The sequence below is a fragment of the Salmo salar genome, chromosome ssa12 (assembly GCF_905237065.1).
Source record: "Salmo salar chromosome ssa12, Ssal_v3.1, whole genome shotgun sequence".
In the NCBI taxonomy this organism is placed as follows: domain Eukaryota; kingdom Metazoa; phylum Chordata; class Actinopteri; order Salmoniformes; family Salmonidae; genus Salmo; species Salmo salar.
The window spans coordinates 94,979,564-94,999,918 of NC_059453.1; the positions used below are offsets into that span (position 1 = coordinate 94,979,564).

The following is a 20,355-nucleotide window of genomic DNA, read 5'->3' on the forward strand; positions in this document are numbered from 1 at the left end:
TGGATGCTTGCCGAGAGGTGTTAGGTCCACTGCTGCTACAAAGATCAGTGAAATTCTGATTTCCAATGACACTGTCACGCATAGAATCCGGGTTATAGCAGATGATATTGACTCACGTGCAGGTTTTAGACAGAGACGAGACGACTGACATTTCAAATGCCGCTTCTTGTATATATTTGTTACATATATGAAGAATTTATATGATGCAAAGAGTTGCTTCAGAACTGCAGGTGAAATATTCTGTGTTCTGAACGAGTACATAACGGGACATGAATTAGGATGGGTCCGTTGAATTGGGATCTGTTATGCCCTGCTGCGATGAGACCTGCTGCTCAACCTAACCATGCAGGGACACGTGCAAGTGGCATTTTCCAAGCAAACGATAAATTGACAAATTGACAATTTCAAGAAAAGTCTGTGCGTCTGGAGAGACAGAGTGGATAGAGGTACGGGGGGCACTTCAGCAGGAGAGACAACTTGTAAAAAAAAAAATACTAATATAAATAAAAATAAAGAAATATCTGTGCCTACTGATGTCCTGTTCAGAAGGAGAACGTGAAGATGGAGGAGGTGAAGATGGAGGAGGTGAAGATGAGAAGGAGAACGTGAAGATGAGAAGGAGAACGTGAAGATGGAGGAGGTGAAGATGGAGGAGGTGAAGATGGAGGAGGTGAAGATGAGAAGGAGAACGTGAAGATGAGAAGGAGAACGTGAAGATGGAGGAGGTGAAGATGAGAAGGAGAACGTGAAGATGAGAAGGAGAACGTGAAGATGGAGGAGGTGAAGATGAGAAGGAGAACGTGAAGATGGAGGAGGTGAAGATGAGAAGGAGAACGTGAAGATGGAGGAGGTGAAGATGAGAAGGAGAACGTGAAGATGGAGGAGGTGAAGATGAGAAGGAGGACGTGAAGATGAGAAGGAGGACGTGAAGATGGAGGAGGTGAAGATGAGAAGGAGAACGTGAAGATGAGAAGGAGAACGTGAAGATGAGAAGGAGAACGTGAAGATGGAGGAGGTGAAGATGAGAAGGAGAACGTGAGGATGAGAAGGAGAACGTGAAAATGAGAAGGAGAACGTGAGGATGAGAAGGAGAACGTGAAGATGAGCAGGAGGACTGGAGGTAAGCTTGCTAATTGCTATATATATATTTCTTTTAATAAAAACAATATGTTTCATTGCCCATAATGAAGCTACACCACATGACCAAAAGTATGTTGACAGTCGCTCGTCAAACATCTCATTCCAAAAAATCATGGGCATTAACATGGAGTTGGTCCCCCCCTTTGTTGCTATATCAGCCTCCACTCTTCTGGGAAGGTTTTCCACTACATCCTCCATACTCAACTGGCAGACCGCGTACCGGATCTAGAAAGGGGTCAATATATATACTGTATCTGCCCCATGCAAAATGTGTCGAATTCATTCGGGTACTAATGTTGGGCGAATAGGCCTGGCTCACAGTCGACCTAATCCCAAAGGTGTTCGATGGCTCTGTGCAAGCCAGTCATGTTCTTCCACACAGATCTCGACAAACAATTTCTGGGGTCTAGCCTGAACCATGAAAAACAGCCCCAGACCAGTATTCCTCCTCCACCAAACTTTACAGTTGTCACTATGCATTGGGGCAGGTAGCGTTCTCTTGGCATCAGCCAAACCCAGATTCGTCCGTCGGGCTGCCAGATGGTGATGCGTGATTCATCACTCCAGAAAACGCGTTTCCACTGCTCCAGAGTCCAATGGCGGCAAACTTTACACCACTCCAGCCGACGCTTGGCATTGCGCATGATGATCTTAGGCTTGTGTGCGGCTGCTCGGCCATGGAAACCCATTTCATAAAGCTCCCGACAAAACAGCTATTGTACTGATGTTGCTTCCAGAAGGCAGTTTGGAACTCGGTAGTGAGTGTTGCAACCGAGGACGGATTATTTTTACGCACTACGCGCTTCAGCACTCGGCGTTCCAGTTCTGTGAGCTTCTTGTGTGGCCTACCACTTTGTGGCTAAGCCGTTGTTGCTCCTAGACGTTTCCACTTCACAATAACAGCACTTACAGTTGACCGAGGCAGCTCTAGCAGGGCAGAAATTTGACGAACTGACTTGTTGGAAAGGTGGCTTCCTATGAAAGTCAATGAGCTCTTCAGTAAGGCCGTTCTACCGTCAATGTTTGTCTATGGAGATTGCATGGCGGTGTGCTCAAATTTATCCACCTGTCAGCAACGTGTGTGGCTGAAATGGCCAAATCCACTCATTTGAAGGGGTGTCCACATACTTTTGTATATAGTGTATTCATCAGAGTAATTATTGACCTCACAATAAGCCATATTTGAGTCATTTACATACATTAGCTGCAGAGATGGACAGCACATGGGTGCTGAAAGTAGGCTAATTCGAAGAAGACCTAATTCCTTTAAACAGTATTCATTTTACTTTAACTTTAGACTACTAACAACAAGAGGGCTTTGTGTTGGAACCTATTCCTTCCTGTTCAACAAATAAGAGGTAGTCCTTCCTGTTTGACAGACGAAATTATAGTCTACTATCCATAGATTTTTTTCAGACAATTCTTTCAGTCTCCATAAATATCTCAGTGTCAGTGAAGAGATCGATGTGTTAAAACCAGGGCTCGAATTGATGGGGTATGTGAGGGTATATTGGGTATATTGAAGGCATTTGAGGGAAACGCCTCACAAGTCTTCAAGTGGTAGCTTCTTTTGGCTTTCTAGGCAGAGTTGCAAAGAAAAAGCCATATCTCAGACTGGCCAATAAAAATAAAAGATTTAGATGGGCAAAGGAACACAGACACTGGACAGAGGAACTCTGCCTAGAAGGCCAGTCACCTCTTCACTGTTGACGTTGAGACTAGTTGTTTTGCGGGTACTATTTAATGAAGCTGCCAGTTGAGGACTTGTGAGGCGTCTGTTTCACCAACTAGACACTCTAATGTATTTGTCCTCTTGCTCAGTTGTGCACCGGGGCCTCCCACTCCTCTTTCTATTCTGGTTAGAGACAGTTTGCGCTGTTCTGTGAAGGGAGCAGTACACAGCTTTGTACGAGATCTTCAGTTTCTTGGCAATTTCTCACATGGAATAGCCTTCATTTCTCAGAACAATAATAGACTGACAAGTTTCAGAAGAAAGTTGTTTGTTTCTGGCCATTTTGAGTCTGTTATCGAACCCACAAATGCTGATGCTCCAGATACTCAACTAGTCTAAAGAAGGCCAGTTTTATTGCTTCTTTAATCAGATCAACAGTTTTCAGCTGTGCTAACATAATTGCAAAAGGGTTTCTTAATGATCAATTAGCCTTTTAAAATGATAAACTTGGATTAGCGAACACAACGTGCCATTGGAACACAGGAGTGATGGTTGCTGATAATGGGCCTCTTTACGCCTACGTAGATATTCCATAAAAAACCTGCCGTTTCCAGCTACAATAGTAATTTACAACATTAACAATGTTTGCAGTGTATTTCTGGTAAATTTGATGTAATTTTAAATGGACAAAAATGTCAAAGTGACCCCAAACTTTAGAACGGTACTGTATATTTGTATTACTTACAAATAAATAATAATGAAATGAAAAATGCCTTATTAGGCCTTACAGTCATCCCACAGTGCCTTTGAATTCCCTTTCAGAAAGTTTGACCCGTCTTTGGTTTGAGGATCATGTGGTGAGCTATTCATGCCTAGTTTGTTAATTTAACCTAGCAGATGTTCTCATATTCACATGCCCTAATCACAGTCAACACAAATCTATTTTGTAACAACAATATCATGGAATAAAATAGAATAAATTCGAAAATTATAGTTTCCCAAATGAAATAAAAACAGTTACAAGGACACACCTGAGGATATGTGGCTGCGGTGTTTAACACAACGATCGTGTTTTTCTCTAAATCATTGACGATCAGATACTTCAGTAGTAACTGGTTCTGTTGCGATAAAAACATTTTTTTTTTAACAGTTGATAGTCAACTTTAGCTCTGTTCAAAACGTAGACTATTCTCATCATTAACATTAGTCTGTATAGAAACCAAAACGTAGACTATTCTCGTCTTTAACATTAGTCTGTATAGAAACCAAAACGTAGACTATTCTCGTCATTAACATTAGTCTGTATAGAAACCAAAACGTAGACTATTCTCGTCATTAACATTAGTCTGTATAGAAACCAAAACGTAGACTATTCTCGTCATTAACATTAGTCTGTATAGAAACCAAAACGTAGACTATTCTCGTCATTAACATTAGTCTGTATAGAAACCAAAACGTAGACTATTCTCGTCATTAACATTAGTCTGTATAGAAACCAAAATGTAGACTATTCTCATCTTTAACATTAGTCTGGTTATAAACCAAAACGTAGACTATTCTCGTCTTTAACATTAGTCTGGTTATAAACCAAAACGTAGACTATTCTCGTCTTTAACATTAGTCTGTATAGAAACCAAAACGTAGACTATTCTCGTCTTTAACATTAGTCTGGTTATAAACCAAAACGTAGACTATTCTCGTCTTTAACATTAGTCTGGTTATAAACCAAAACGTAGACTATTCTCGTCATTAACATTAGTCTGTATAGAAACCAAAACGTAGACTATTCTCGTCTTTAACATTAGTCTGTATAGAAACCAAAACGTAGACTATTCTCGTCATTAACATTAGTCTGTATAGAAACCAAAACGTAGACTATTCTCGTCATTAACATTAGTCTGTATAGAAACCAAAACGTAGACTATTCTCGTCATTAACATTAGTCTGTATAGAAACCAAAACGTAGACTATTCTCGTCTTTAACATTAGTCTGTATAGAAACCAAAACGTAGACTATTCTCGTCATTAACATTAGTCTGTATAGAAACCAAAACGTAGACTATTCTCGTCATTAACATTAGTCTGGTTATAAACCAAAAGGTTTCCAGGCCTGCAGCTCATTCAATGTCATGTTCTGTTGATTTATGAAAAAAGATTCTAATTGTATCCAGTCATGTAAAATGACGTAGAATTGAATGAAATTCATTTTAATTTATAATAATTTTTTCTGAGACCACAAATAAGATGATAGATTCATGAAGTGTTTTTATTATAGTGGATATCTTTACACCCCTACCCTTGTTCGCAGTGGTCTGCCAATCCACAGCCTCCTGGCTACTTTGCCATGTAATGCTTACAAAATAAAGAACGCTTTCTAAAACTTCATATCTAATGCTCTGGTCTGTACTAAGAGTGAGGGTTAATGTTGTGTCATGTTCTCTGCTATCCACCTCATGTTTGAATTATTATTTTGTGCATAGGGGAGGGTCACTTGTTTCTTTTCCAAGTGTTCAGGGAGGGGAGGATAAAGACATTTTTTACTGAAGGGAGGGCCATCTAGTTTCATTTCAGAGGGATTCAATTTTCTCCAGGTATTCGTCATTATAAGCAATGTACAGTCCCTTAACTCAGTCAGCTCACTGTTCAAGGTCTACTGAATGGAATAGACCTTGTGGTAACATCCTCACTAATCATTCAGAGGTTTGAAAAGCAGGCAGAGAGATGAAGAGAGAGTAAAACAGAGAGACAGACCTCTTCCAGGTTGAGAGTGATCATAGTGAAGGCTCTGAAGACACAGAGAGACAGAGAGACAGAGAGACAGAGAGACAGAGAGACAGAGACAGAGAGACAGAGACAGAGACAGAGAGACAGAGAGACAGAGAGACAGAGAGACAGAGAGACAGAGAGACAGAGACAGAGACAGAGAGACACAGAGACAGAGACACAGAGACAGAGAGACAGAGAGACAGAGAGACAGACCTCTTCCAGTTTGAGAGTGATCATAGTGAATGCTCTGAAGACACAGTCTGTAGGTCCTGTTATGGTGATGATCCTCTCTGGACACGAACCCTCTGAGATGTTGATACGAGCGCTGCTCTGTGATGGATGATGGAATAGAGGGATGGAGGAGAAGTAGAGAGAAGAAAGGTCAACTATCATTCCCACTTCACTACATTGGTTCAGTAGCTGTGGAGACACAAACACATGTATTTGGCCCTTTCGCTCCATGCCTATTTCACTATTGAAGGCCCCTTGTCTTTGTCTTGGAGAGCCAGTCACTAAACAAACCACACAATCTGAGGACAGGGGAAGTTGTTCCACTAAAGTGGTGAGTGTGTGTGTGTGTCTGTTGGCGGGGAGAGTGGGGGGAGAGCGGAGGGAGAGAGGATGGAGAGTGGAGGGAGAACAGAGAGAGCTGATGGAGAGCGGAGGGAGAGCGGCGGGAGAGAGGAGGGAGAATGGAGGGAGAGTGGAGGGAGAGCGGCGGGAGAGCGGATGGAGAACGGAGGGAGAGTGGAGGGAGAACAGGGAGAGAGCTGATGGAGAATGGAGGGAGTACGGAGAGAGCTGATGGAGAGCGGAGGGAGAGCGGAGGGAGAGAGGAGGGAGAACGGAGGGAGAGCGGAGGGAGAATGGGGAGAGCTGATGAAGAACGGAGGGAGAGCGGAGGGAGAGAGGAGGGAGAACGGCGCGAGAGAGGAGGGAGAATGGAGGGAGAGTGGAGGGAGAACAGGGAGAGAGCTGATGGAGAATGGAGGGAGAACGGTGAGAGCTGATGGAGAGCGGAGGGAGAGAGGCGGGAGAGAGGCGGGAGAGCGGAGGGAGAGCGGAGGGAGAGAGGCGGGAGAGCGGAGGGAGAGCGGAGGGAGAGAGGAGGGAGAGAGGAGGGAGAACGGAGGGAGAGTGGAGGGAGAACGGGGAGAGCTGATGAAGAACAGAGGGAGAGCGGAGGGAGAGCGGAGGGAATCATGGTGTGTTTTTATATCCTCCGTCCCCCCTCTGAGTCATTCAACACAACAAGCTCCTCTGAGGACTCACTAAAGATGGCTAAACATGTGTGTGTGTGTGTGTGTGTGTGTGTGTGTGTGTGTGTGTGTGTGTGTGTGTGTGTGTGTGTGTGTGTGTGTGTGTGTGTGTGTGTGTGTGTGTGTGTGTATGTGCATCTTTATATGTGTGTCTCCCTTCTCTGTGTGTGTGATTCACTGAACTGCAGGCTCATAGAATTAGGAAATAGAATACTAGAATGGTGAAGGTTCATCTTCTTATGATGGGAAAAAGGTCAGCCATTTTGGTCAGGGAGTTGGTCAACCCTGGTTTACCAGTAGTGTGATAAGATATTGTGTAAAATAACACATCTGAATAATTTATCTGCACTGTATGTTTGTTAGCTAGCTAGCCAGTCAGTTTTAGAGGAATGATTCCATAACTTAAACAAATATAAAAATGAACTACCAACATGACAACATTCCTTTCAAACAGTACAGTCGATTCACAGCCAAACACTGACTGACTTCAGCTGTTGATAGGATTTAGACAAGATGTAAATGCAACAACTACCGGTATTGTATCATATAATATATTTTAGCACAACTTTCCAAGAAAACAAACATTTAGATATATTTTAAAGGCTATTTATACAGAAATTGGTATAAAAAAAAAACATATAAAAATGTATTTATACTTACTTTACAGTATATGACAATATTTTAGGTTGACAATAATTCTACTACACGATTGTGATATTTCACATGCCTTACTTTTATTTTCCTGCATAACAAAAAATCTACTGCTATTCATTCCAATTAGACAGGTTTGGATTTCTCCCTGACCAAGATGGCCGCCATTTACTCCCCCGCTTTCCGGAACTTTGACGGTTTATGACATTTCCCCTCTAGTAATTGAATATGATCTCTATGTGCAGGGCTCCCAGCTCCTATCTCCTGTCTGTTTCATTAAGGTCTGCTCACTCTATCACTCAGTCTCTGCTCTGGTCAGTCATCAAGACCCCCGGCTCTGTGTGTTCCTGCATGTGTGATCTCTTTATCACTCAGTCTAGGGTCAATCTAGGGTCAATCTTAAAGACGCCCTGCTCTGCTTCTTCCCATGATAATGTTTTTATCACCATCGTGGAGACAGCTTTACTAATGTGATTATCGCCACAGTGACAGATCAGCTAACAACACTACCCTGCCAAGGAGACTGGAGGGAGGGGGGAAGGAGGGAGAGAGAGAGAGAGAGAGAGAGAGAGAGATCAGCTAACAACACTACCCTGCCAAGGAGACTGGAGGGAGGGGGGAAGGAGAGAGAGAGAGAGAGACAGATCAGCTAACAACACTACCCTGCCAAGGAGACTGGAGGGAGGGGGGAAGGAGAGAGAGAGAGAGAGACAGATCAGCTAACAACACTACCCTGCCAAGGAGACTGGAGGGAGACTGGAGGAGAGAGAGAGAGAGAGAGAGAGAGACAGATCAGCTAACAACACTACCCTGCCAAGGAGACTGGAGGGAGGGGGGAAGGAGAGAGAGAGAGAGACAGATCAGCTAACAACACTACCCTGCCAAGGAGACTGGAGGGAGACTGGAGAGAGAGAGAGAGAGAGAGAGAGACAGATCAGCTAACAACACTACCCTGCCAAGGAGACTGGAGGGAGGGGGGAAGGAGAGCGAGAGAGAGAGAGAGACAGATCAGCTAACAACACTACCCTGCCAAGGAGACTGGAGGGAGACTGGAGGAGAGAGAGAGAGAGAGAGAGACAGATCAGCTAACAACACTACCCTGCCAAGGAGACTGGAGGGAGGGGGGAAGGAGAGAGAGAGAGAGAGACAGATCAGCTAACAACACTACCCTGCCAAGGAGACTGGAGGGAGACTGGAGGAGAGAGAGAGAGAGAGAGAGAGACAGATCAGCTAACAACACTACCCTGCCAAAGAGACTGGAGGGAGGGGGGGAAGGAGAGAGAGAGAGAGAGACAGATCAGCTAACAACACTACCCTGCCAAGGAGACTGGAGGGAGGGGGGAAGGAGAGCGAGAGAGAGAGAGACAGATCAGCTAACAACACTACCCTGCCAAAGAGACTGGAGGGGGAGACGTAGTCAGTTGTACAACTGAATGCCTTCAACTTAAATGTGTCTTCCACATTTAAACCAAGGAGGGGGGAAGGAGAGAGAGAGAGAGAGAGAGAGAGAGAGAGAGAGAGAGAGAGAGAGAGAGAGAGAGAGAGAGAGAGAGAGAGAGAGAGAGAGAGAGATCAGCTAACAACACTACCCTGCCAAGGAGCCTGGAGGGAGGGGGGAAGGAGGGAGAGAGAGAGAGAGAGAGAGATCAGCTAACGACACTACCCTGCCAAGGAGCCTGGAGGGAGGGGGGAAGGAGGGAGAGAGAGAGAGAGAGAGAGAGAGAGATCAGCTAACGACACTACCCTGCCAAGGAGCCTGGAGGGAGGGGGGAAGGAGAGAGAGAGAGAGAGAGATCAGCTAACAACACTACCCTGCCAAGGAGCCTGGAGGGAGGGGGGAAGGAGATAGAGAGAGAGACAGATCATTATGTATTCTATTCCTATGGCAATAAAAGGAATCTGTAATCTGCTGAATATGTGGATATCAGCAGACACACACACACACACACACACACACACACACACACACACACACACACACACACACACACACACACACACACACACACACACACACACAGCTAAGCTATCCTTAGCTGTTCTCTATATGCGTCAGTTTGATGTCAGAGATAGCCCCTTCGTGACCCTGTTAGCTACATGCTGATGATGAATGAGGAAGTGTTCTCGGATCACAGCTGTATAGATCACTAGCCTCACCCATTATCAATGCTTTTACTGACCAAATAAAAAATGGTTCCTTGTGCGCTGATGGTACATGATACGCTTCACTGGCAAAACCCCCTTTGGTTCTTTTTATCCTGGTGCTCAGGCTACAGTACCTAAATTATTATGAAACTATAAGTGAAATGCACAGGCAGTATAAAGGACTTCTGTACACTGTTTTGAAACATGTATTATAAAGTACTTCTGTACACTGTTTAAAACATGTATTATAAAGTACTTCTGTACACTGTTTAAAACATGTATTATAAAGGACTTCTGTACACTGTTTAAAACATGTATTATAAAGTACTTCTGTACACTGTTTAAAACATGTATTATAAAGTACTTCTGTACACTGTTTAAAACATGTATTATAAAGGACTTCTGTACACTGTTTAAAACATGTATTATAAAGTACTTCTGTACACTGTTTAAAACATGTATTATAAAGTACTTCTGTACACTGTTTAAAACATGTATTATAAAGGACTTCTGTACACTGTTTAAAACATGTATTATAAAGTACTTCTGTACACTGTTTAAAACATGTATTATAAAGTACTTCTGTACACTGTTTAAAACATGTATTATAAAGGACTTCTGTACACTGTTTAAAACATGTATTATAAAGTACTTCTGTACACTGTTTAAAACATGTATTATAAAGTATTTTTTGTTGTTGACTTTTTAAAAAACCTTTATAGCGTTGTAATACTGTGTCTGCTATTTTGTTTTAGGAAATGATTGAGTGCTGTGAGACAGCGAGAGAGAGAAAGAGAGAGAGAGACCGAGACAGAGGGAGAGACAGAGGGAGAGAACCTGTATGAATTGGTTGCCCTTGAGACTAAAATATTAATTCAAATATTCATGCTTCCTCTTCCTAAGACTTTTCTGTCAGTGAAGACGCTGAGGTATATAAATACTGAAAGAGATGTGTTTGGTTTCTCTTTAATCTATAGACCTAGATGGATCAATCCCTCCCTGACTATAGAAACCACGATGCTGAGATTCTGAGGTATATATAGGAAGATTGATTTATCTTTAAACTATAGACCTAGATGTTAATAAAATACAGTATGTATGTGGGTTTATCACACCCTGTCTATATATATATATATATATATATATATGTATATTCTCTGCTCTGTATGTCAGGAATGTATTGCAGGTATAAGGACAGATGTATTAACAACAAAACGTACCTCTTCTCGTATTCTCTTTACTGTCTCTCCTTTCTGTGGAGGGGAAAAAGACACACAAACACAACCTTTCAGATACACATTCAGCCATTTTGTTGAAAGACCCAGTGTTCTCTCTTGTAGTGTCTATTCTAAAATAGATTTAATCTCATTGATACTAAAAAAAACTTGTATAAAATAAAAAGTCAATCAAATGAAAAAAGTGTTATCTTTTACCGTGTCTTTCCAACTTGTTATTACTAAATGATATTGACTTGGTTATTATGGAGAAATCAGCCCAGCATGGCTAGCCCAGCATGGCCAGCCCAGCATGGCCAGCCCAGCATGGCTAGCCCAGCATGGCCAGCCCAGCATGGCCAGCCCAGCATGGCCAGCCCAGCATGGCTAGCCCAGCATGGCTAGCCCAGCATAGACAGCCCAGCATGGCTAGCTCAGCATGGCCAGCCCAGCATAGCCAGCCCAGCATAGCCAGCCCAGCATGGCTAGCCCAGCATGGCCAGCCCAGCATGGCTAGCCCAGCATGGCCAGCCCAGCATGGCTAGCCCAGCATGGCCAGCCCAGCATGGCCAGCCCAGCATGGCTAGCCCAGCATGGCCAGCCCAGCATGGCCAGCCCAGCATGGCTAGCCCAGCATGGCTAGCCCAGCATGGCCAGCCCAGCATGGCTAGCCCAGCATGGCCAGCCCAGCATGGCTAGCCCAGCATGGCTAGCCCAGCATGGCCAGCCCAGCATGGCCAGCCCAGCATGGCTAGCCCAGCATGGCCAGCCCAGCATGGCTAGCCCAGCATGGCCAGCCCAGCATGGCCAGCCCAGCATGGCCAGCCCAGCATGGCTAGCCCAGCATAGCCAGCCCAGCATGGCTAGCCCAGCATGGCTAGCCCAGCATGGCTAGCCCAGCATAGCCAGCCCAGCATGGCCAGCCCAGCATGGCTAGCCCAGCATGGCCAGCCCAGCATGGAGCGAGAGAGAGAGGGGGAGAGAGAGAGAGAGGGGGAGAGAGAGAGGGAGAGCGAGAGAGAGGGAGGGAGGGAGGGAGAGAGAGAGAGAGAGAGAGAGAGAGAGAGAGAGAGAGAGAGAGAGAGAGAGCAAGGGAGAGAGAGAGAGAGAGAGAGAGGGAGGGAGAGAGAGAGATAGAGAGAGAGGGAGATAGAGGGAGGGATGAAAAGTATGGAGAACTGTTTGCCGTCCTCTAAAAGGTGCAATCTGTGATATTTTGTCACAACCTGGTCTGTTTCACCTGCCTTAGTGATTGTCTCCACCCCCCTGCGGGTGTCGCCCATCTTCCCCATTATCTCATTTGTATTTATACCTGTGTTCTCTGTTTGTCTGTTGCCTGTCTTGTCAAGTCAACTAGCGTGTTTTTATCAGTGTTCATGCTTTTTCCTTATCTCTGTTTTTCTAGTCCTCCCGGTTTTGACCCTTGCCTGCCCTGACACTGAGCCCGCCTGCCTGACCAATCTGCCTGCCCTGACACTGAGCCCTCCTGCCTAACCAATCTGCCTGCCCTGACACTGAGCCCTCCTGTCTGACCATTCTGCCTGCCCTGACACTGAGCCCTCCTGCTTGACCAATCTGCCTGCCCTGACACTGAGCCCTCCTGCCTGACCAATCTGCCTGCCCTGACACTGAGCCCTCCTGCCTGACCAATCTGCCTGCCCTGACACTGAGCCCTCCTGCCTGACCAATCTGCCTGCCCTGACACTGAGCCCTCCTGTCTGACCATTCTGCCTGCCCTGACACTGAGCCCTCCTGCCTGACCAATCTGTACCTCCTGGACTCTAACCTGGTTTATGATCTTTTGCCTGTTCACGACCTCTCTTGCCTGCCCCTTGTTTTGTAATAAATATCAGAGACTCGAACCACCTGCCTCCCGTGCCTGCATCTGGGTCTCGCCCTGTGTCGTTATATATTTAGGCCTTAAAATGTAGCGGTCAGGGTTGGGGAGTAACAGATTACCTTTAGAAAGTACGCTACCAAACCCTGCGCTATCTCTTGGTCTTCTCCCACGATTACCCTTTGCAGATGTCCTTTTTACCTTAACCTCACTGTAATAGTCAATAGCCTGAGTGCTGGGCACTGATAGCACAGTGTACTCTATATCCATCCACTCTGAGCACCTGATTCCTATTGATGGTCTGACTGCTTCTGACTGCTCTATATGGAATAGTACTGCTACTGACTGCTGTTGATGGAATAGTACTGCTACTGACTGATCTATATGGAATAGTACTGCTACTGACTGCTCTAGATGGAATAGTACTGCTACTGACTGCTCTAGATGGAATAGTACTGCTACTGACTGCTGTTGATGGAATAGTACTGCTACTGACTGATCTATATGGAATAGTACTGCTACTGACTGCTGTTGATGGAATAGTACTGCTACTGACTGATCTATATGGAATAGTACTGCTACTGACTGCTCTAGATGGAATAGTACTGCTACTGACTGCTCTATATGGAATAGTACTGCTACTGACTGCTGTTGATGGAATAGTACTGCTACTGACTGATCTATATGGAATAGTACTGCTACTGACTGCTGTTGATGGAATAGTACTGCTACTGACTGCTGTTGATGGAATAGTACTGCTACTGACTGCTGTTGATGGAATAGTACTGCTACTGACTGCTCTATATGGAATAGTACTGATACTGACTGCTGTTGATGGAATAGTACTGCTACTGACTGCTCTATATGGAATAGTACTGCTACTGACTGCTGTTGATGGAATAGTACTGCTACTGACTGCTGTTGATGGAATAGTACTGCTACTGACTGCTCTATATGGAATAGTACTGCTACTGACTGCTGTTGATGGAATAGTACTGCTACTGACTGCTCTATATGGAATAGTACTGCTACTGACTGCTCTAGATGGAATAGTACTGATACTGACTGCTCTATATGGAATAGTACTGCTACTGACTGCTGTAGATGGAATAGTACTGCTACTGACTGCTGTTGATGAAATAGTACTGCTACTGACTGCTGTTGATGGAATAGTACTACTACTGACTGCTCTATATGGAATAGTACTGCTACTGACTGATCTATATGGAATAGTACTGCTTCTGACTGATCTATATGGAATAGTACTGCTACTGACTGCTGTTGATGGAATAGTACTGCTACTGACTGCTCTATATGGAATAGTACTGCTACCGACTGCTGTTGATGGAATAGTACTGCTCCTGACTGCTGTTTATGGAATAGGATTGTTCTAGATGGAATAGTAGTGCTCCTGACTGCTGTTGATGGAATAGGATTGTTCTAGATGGAATAGTACTGCTCCTGACTGCTGTTGATGGAATAGGATTGTTCTAGATGGAATAGGACTGCTCCAGACTGCTCTCATTGGAATAAGACTGTTCATGACTGCTGTAGATGGAATAGGACTGTTCCTGACTGCTGTTGATGGAATAGGATGGCTCCTGACTGCTGTAGATGGAATACAAATGCTCCTAACTGCACTAGATGGAATAGGACTGTTCTTGACTGCTATAGACGGAATACGAATGCTCTAGATGGAATAGGACTGCTCCTGACTGCTCTATATCGAATACTACTGATTCTGATGACAGAAATAGAGACAGAGATGGGGGAGAGAGAGAGAGAGAGAGAGAGAGAGAGAGAGAGAGGAGAGAGAGAGAGAGAGAGAGAGATTGCTTCTCACCTTTCCAATGATGCTGCCGACTTCCTGTAAAAGGAAACAAAAGTAAATGTCACCATATTGATTTAATCCTGTCCATTCCCAGGATACTGTATGTCTGTCTGGTGTCGTCTGTCTGTCAGTTGTCTGTCTGTCGATCTGTCTGTTATTTGTCTGTCTGAGGCTCTGTACCAGGTTGTGTGTGTGTGATGTACCTTTTCTGTGCATGAGAAGCAATAGTGTGACGGTATGGTGTTCTGTATTAACAGAATGAGTCAGTGTGTGTGTGTGTGTGTGTGTGTGTGTGTGTTTCTGCCATAAGCATGCCTGTGTGAGAGACTAGGGCTGTGACGGTCCAGGAAGTTTGTCAGCTGGTTATTGTCATACAAAACATTTCCAGTCTCACGGTAATTGTTTGTTAATTAACATAAACACGTTTAGCATCTCCAGGCCTCCATGCATACAATCTGCATACAAGCCGCTGATTTAAAAAAAAAAGTTGAATAAATCAATTGAATATATCACAATAAATCCATTATTTATTTTAGGCAGGTCTAAAGAAACATAAAATGAAGAAAATGTCTTTCAGAAGAACAGAATATGACCCAGTGTCACGTCCTGACCAGTAAAAAGGGTCATTTTGCCATAGTAGTATGGTCGGGGCGTGGCAGGGGGGTTGTTTTGTGTGTTTTGGGGGTTTGTTGGTTCTAGGGGAATTTGTTCTAGTTTTCTATTTTCTATGTTTCGTTTTCTATGTTTGGCCGAGTATGGTTTCCAATCAGAGGCAGGTGTCTTTCGTTGTCTCTGATTAGGAACCATACTTAGGCAGCCTGTTTTCCTTTGGGTTTCGTGGGTGGTTGTTTTCCGTTTAGTTGTTGTACCTGACGAAACTGTTGGTCGTTTTGTTGTTGTTGTTATTTTGTAAAGTGTTACTCATTAAAGTATTCAGAATGAGCACTATCTACGCTGCGCCTTGGTCTATTCAACACGACGCCTGTGACACCCAGCCTACTGTGTGTTATCTGGCTGTGCTCCATGCCATAGGCTGTAGGCTTGTTCATTTAGGAGACAAGATATGCTTAGAAGTCCCGTGTCCTTATTTTATATTATATGATTTTATAGTAAGAAGAATATAATAGAAACTGAGCTGAATTAAATAGAAAGGATGTTTTTTCTCATTCTGTAGCGAGAGTGCACATATGAAGTGGCTATGTTGAGCATAAAAGTGAACATTTGAAACAGGTCTTATTGGCAACTTTAGTTTTAAATTATACAAACCTTAGAATGCCTTAGAAATCAAAAGGTATTTGGGCTGCATGATGCGACTACAGACTATTGATTTGAGAAAGCTTGCGTTCTGTTTCTTGCCTCAGGCTGCACACGCTGCTCTCTCATCAAGTGATCAAATTCTATTCTCCATTTAATCTTGTCTTTACTAATATGTACCATTTGTTCAGAATTAGAATGGCCCATTATTAAATAGTCAGGAATAAGGGCAGGTAAAGACATGTCATCCTTATGCTCTGAATAGAGAATGGAGGCCACTTGTCAGGTAGGCTACTCTGGTTATTTAGCAGTACAACAGGTGATATTCTGCCCAGACTCTATATGCCGTGGGCTCTCTAACACTGTTTCTGCAGCTACCCAGTGCTTCATTTGGGAAACTAAGTGAAAGAAATGTTGCAGATGGCCTGGGGGTTAGGGCGGCAGGCGGCCTGGGGGTTAGGGCGGCAGGCGGCCTGGGGGTTAGGGCGGCAGGCGGCCTGGGGGTTAGAGTGTAGAGGAGGCAGGTATCCTAGTGGTTAGAGCGTAGAGGAGGCAGGTAGCCTAGAGGTTAGAGCATTGGGCTAGTAACTGAAAGGTTGCTAGATCGAATCCCTGAGCTAACAAGGTAAAAAAACTGTCATTCTGCCCCTGAAGATATCTTAAATGTATTGTTTTTCTGCCGTGGCTATGTATAGTGTAAGGGGCGTAATCATTATTTTAAACTCAGGTGTTTTGAATGAATCCTCACCTTAGAAAGCAGCTGTCCATTTCATTGTGTTAGTCTTTGAAACAACATCCACAACAACCATGTTTTCCCACTCAGTTTCAACCTGCTGTTGAACTTCTTTCTTCACATGTATCAATCACAGTGAGGTGAGTTTTAAAAGCATCATACTGTTTCCATGATCAGTGTTTTGATGTGATTTTCCATCTCAGTTGCATTGATGTCAGAGAGGTTAGAAGGACATTAGTAGACTGAGTACCAGACCATTAGCAACCCGATGACCGTTAGTGGGTTGTCCACAGTGCATAAATGGGAGATTACCGTAACTCACTGCGGTCGTGTCTCCTGACTGCCGGTGTGGCAGTAATACAGTCACCATAACAGCCCTGGTCAGGACTCCTGACTGCCGGTGTGGCAGTAATACAGTCACCATAACAGCCCTGGTCAGGACTCCTGACTGCCGGTGTGGCAGTAATACAGTCACCATAACAGCCCTGGTCAGGACTCCTGACTGCCGGTGTGGCTGTAATACAGTCACCATAACAGCCCTGGTCAGGACTCCTGACTGCCGGTGTGGCTGTAATACAGTCACCATAACAGCCCTGGTCAGGACTCCTGACTGCCGGTGTGGCAGTAATACAGTCACCATAACAGCCCTGGTCAGGACTCCTGACTGCCGGTGTGGCAGTAATACAGTCACCATAACAGCCCTGGTCAGGACTCCGAACTGCCGGTGTGGCAGTAATGCAGTCACCATAACAGCCCTGGTCAGGACTCCTGACTGCCGGTGTGGCAGTAATACAGTCACCATAACAGCCCTGGTCAGGACTCCTGACTGCCGGTGTGGCAGTAATACAGTCACCATAACAGCCCTGGTCAGGACTCCTGACTGCCGGTGTGGCAGTAATACAGTCACCATAACAGCCCTGGTCAGGACTCCTGACTGCCGGTGTGGCAGTAATACAGTCACCATAACAGCCCTGGTCAGGACTCCTGACTGCCGGTGTGGCAGTAATACAGTCACCATAACAGCCCTGGTCAGGACTCCTGACTGCCGGTGTGGCAGTAATACAGTCACCATAACAGCCCTGGTCAGGACTCCTGACTGCCGGTGTGGCTGTAATACAGTCACCATAACAGCCCTGGTCAGGACTCCTGACTGCCGGTGTGGCAGTAATACAGTCACCATAACAGCCCTGGTCAGGACTCCGAACTGCCGGTGTGGCAGTAATGCAGTCACCATAACAGCCCTGGTCAGGACTCCTGACTGCCGGTGTGGCAGTAATACAGTCACCATAACAGCCCTGGTCAGGACTCCTGACTGCCGGTGTGGCAGTAATACAGTCACCATAACAGCCCTGGTCAGGACTCCTGACTGCCGGTGTGGCAGTAATACAGTCACCATAACAGCCCTGGTCAGGACTCCTGACTGCCGGTGTGGCAGTAATACAGTCACCATAACAGCCCTGGTCAGGACTCCTGACTGCCGGTGTGGCTGTAATACAGTCACCATAACAGCCCTGGTCAGGACTCCTGACTGCCGGTGTGGCAGTAATACAGTCACCATAACAGCCCTGGTCAGGACTCCGAACTGCCGGTGTGGCAGTAATGCAGTCACCATAACAGCCCTGGTCAGGACTCCTGACTGCCGGTGTGGCAGTAATACAGTCACCATAACAGCCCTGGTCAGGACTCCTGACTGCCGGTGTGGCAGTAATACAGTCACCATAACAGCCCTGGTCAGGACTCCTGACTGCCGGTGTGGCAGTAATACAGTCACCATAACAGCCCTGGTCAGGACTCCTGACTGCCGGTGTGGCAGTAATACAGTCACCGTAACAGCCCTGGTCAGGACTCCTGACTGCCGGTGTGGCAGTAATACAGTCACCGTACTCCTGACTGCCGGTGTGGCAGTAATACAGTCACCGTAACAGCCCTGGTCAGGACTCCTGACTGCCGGTGTGGCAGTAATACAGTCACCGTAACAGCCCTGGTCAGGACTCCTGACTGCCGGTGTGGCAGTAATACAGTCACCGTAACAGCCCTGGTCAGGACTCCTGACTGCCGGTGTGGCAGTAATACAGTCACCGTAACAGCCCTGGTCAGGACTCCTGACTGCCGGTGTGGCAGTAATACAGTCACCGTAACAGCCCTGGTCAGGACTCCTGACTGCCGGTGTGGCAGTAATACAGTCACCGTAACAGCCCTGGTCAGGACTCCTGACTGCCGGTGTGGCAGTAATACAGTCACCGTAACAGCCCTGGTCAGGACTCCTGACTGCCGGTGTGGCAGTAATACAGTCACCGTAACAGCCCTGGTCAGGACTCCTGACTGCCGGTGTGGCTGTAATACAGTCACCGTAACAGCCCTGGTCAGGACTCCTGACTGCCGGTGTGGCAGTAATACAGTCACCGTAACAGCCCTGGTCAGGACTCCTGACTGCCGGTGTGGCAGTAATACAGTCACCATAACAGCCCAATGTGAGACCTACCTTTCCGTGCATGAGGAGCCGTAGCGTGAGGGTGACGTTCATGCCCCCCTCTTCAAAGTCCTGCTCACAGTTCATGTTGATGTGGGAATGAGACACAGGTAGACGCATGGAAGATGCTCTACAGACAGACAGACAGACAGACAGACAGACAGACAGACAGACAGACAGACAGACAGACAGACAGACAGACAGACAGACAGACAGACAGACAGACAGACAGACTCTCAGGGTGAAGGTGGGGTCTCTCTCTCCTCACAGCTCTCTGTAGGGACACACAGAGAAGATACAACATGGATATTATTGATTGTATTCATTATTGATTATTGATTATTAAAATGAATGACAGAAGGAGTCTCTCCTCACAGCTCTCTGTAGGGACACACGGGAAGGATAAAACATTGATATTATTGATTAACGGTAATTTATCGTTATTACAAGGCATCCCAGCGAACTGAACAATTTGATTATTTTCCAAAAAGGAAACAAGGAATACATTTATATCGCCCATATACTTTATAGAACTGCAACCAGCCACTTGAAGATTCAATGTACGTCAGCGACAAGCTTTAACACACTGTCAACACCCTGATCTGTTTCACCTGTCTTTGTGCTTGTCTCCACCCCCCTCCAGGTGTCACCCATCTTCCTCATTATCCCCTGTGGATTTATACCTGTGTTCTCTGTTTGTCTGTTGCCAGTTTGTTTTGTTTCGTCAAGCATACCAGCGGGTTTCCCCTTGCTCCTGTCTTTCTCTAGTTCCTGTTTCCCCGGTTTTGACCATTTCTGCTTGCCCTTACCCGGAACCTGCCTGTCGTTCTGTACCTTTCGGACTCTGTTCTGCATTACTGACCTCTGCCTGCCCTTCACCTGTCACTTGTCTGTTTTTGTAATAAACTTTTGTTACTTTGAAACTGTCTGCATCTGGGTATCTCCTGAGCCGTGACACAGAGAGAGAAACCATTGCTAATATTGTTCTGGGAGCTGGGTCCAGAGTTGAGTCTTTATCTCAACGACGGGAACAACGGGTATCTTCTCAAACTCCTCTGCATAACGACGGGGACGACAAACACAATGGCAGAAGTGCCTTATGCCTTTCTAACAAGCAAGCTAATTGTAGGTTTCATGAACAAGCTCCTTTTTTGTTTCAGAGACAGGACCGACAACTAGGTAAGAGGCGTGACACCATGATTAACAGAGAAATAGACATTATACCCTGATACCATGATACAGTGGCTTGCGAAAGTATTCACCTCCTTGGCATTTTTCCTATTTTGTTGCCTTACAACCTGGAAGTAAAATAGATTTTTTGGGGGTTTGTATCATTTAATTTAAACAACATGCCTACCACTTTGAAGATACTAAATATTTTTT

At 45.4% G+C, this 20,355-nt stretch overlaps 1 pseudogene; it reads right to left on the reverse strand.

Moving 5' to 3' along the window:
- The window catches only part of LOC106566209 (poly(rC)-binding protein 2-like), a 58,832-nt pseudogene extending 39,568 nt beyond the window's left edge, over nucleotides 1–19,264 (reverse strand).
- Nucleotides 19,265–20,355: the final 1,091 nt, after the last annotated feature.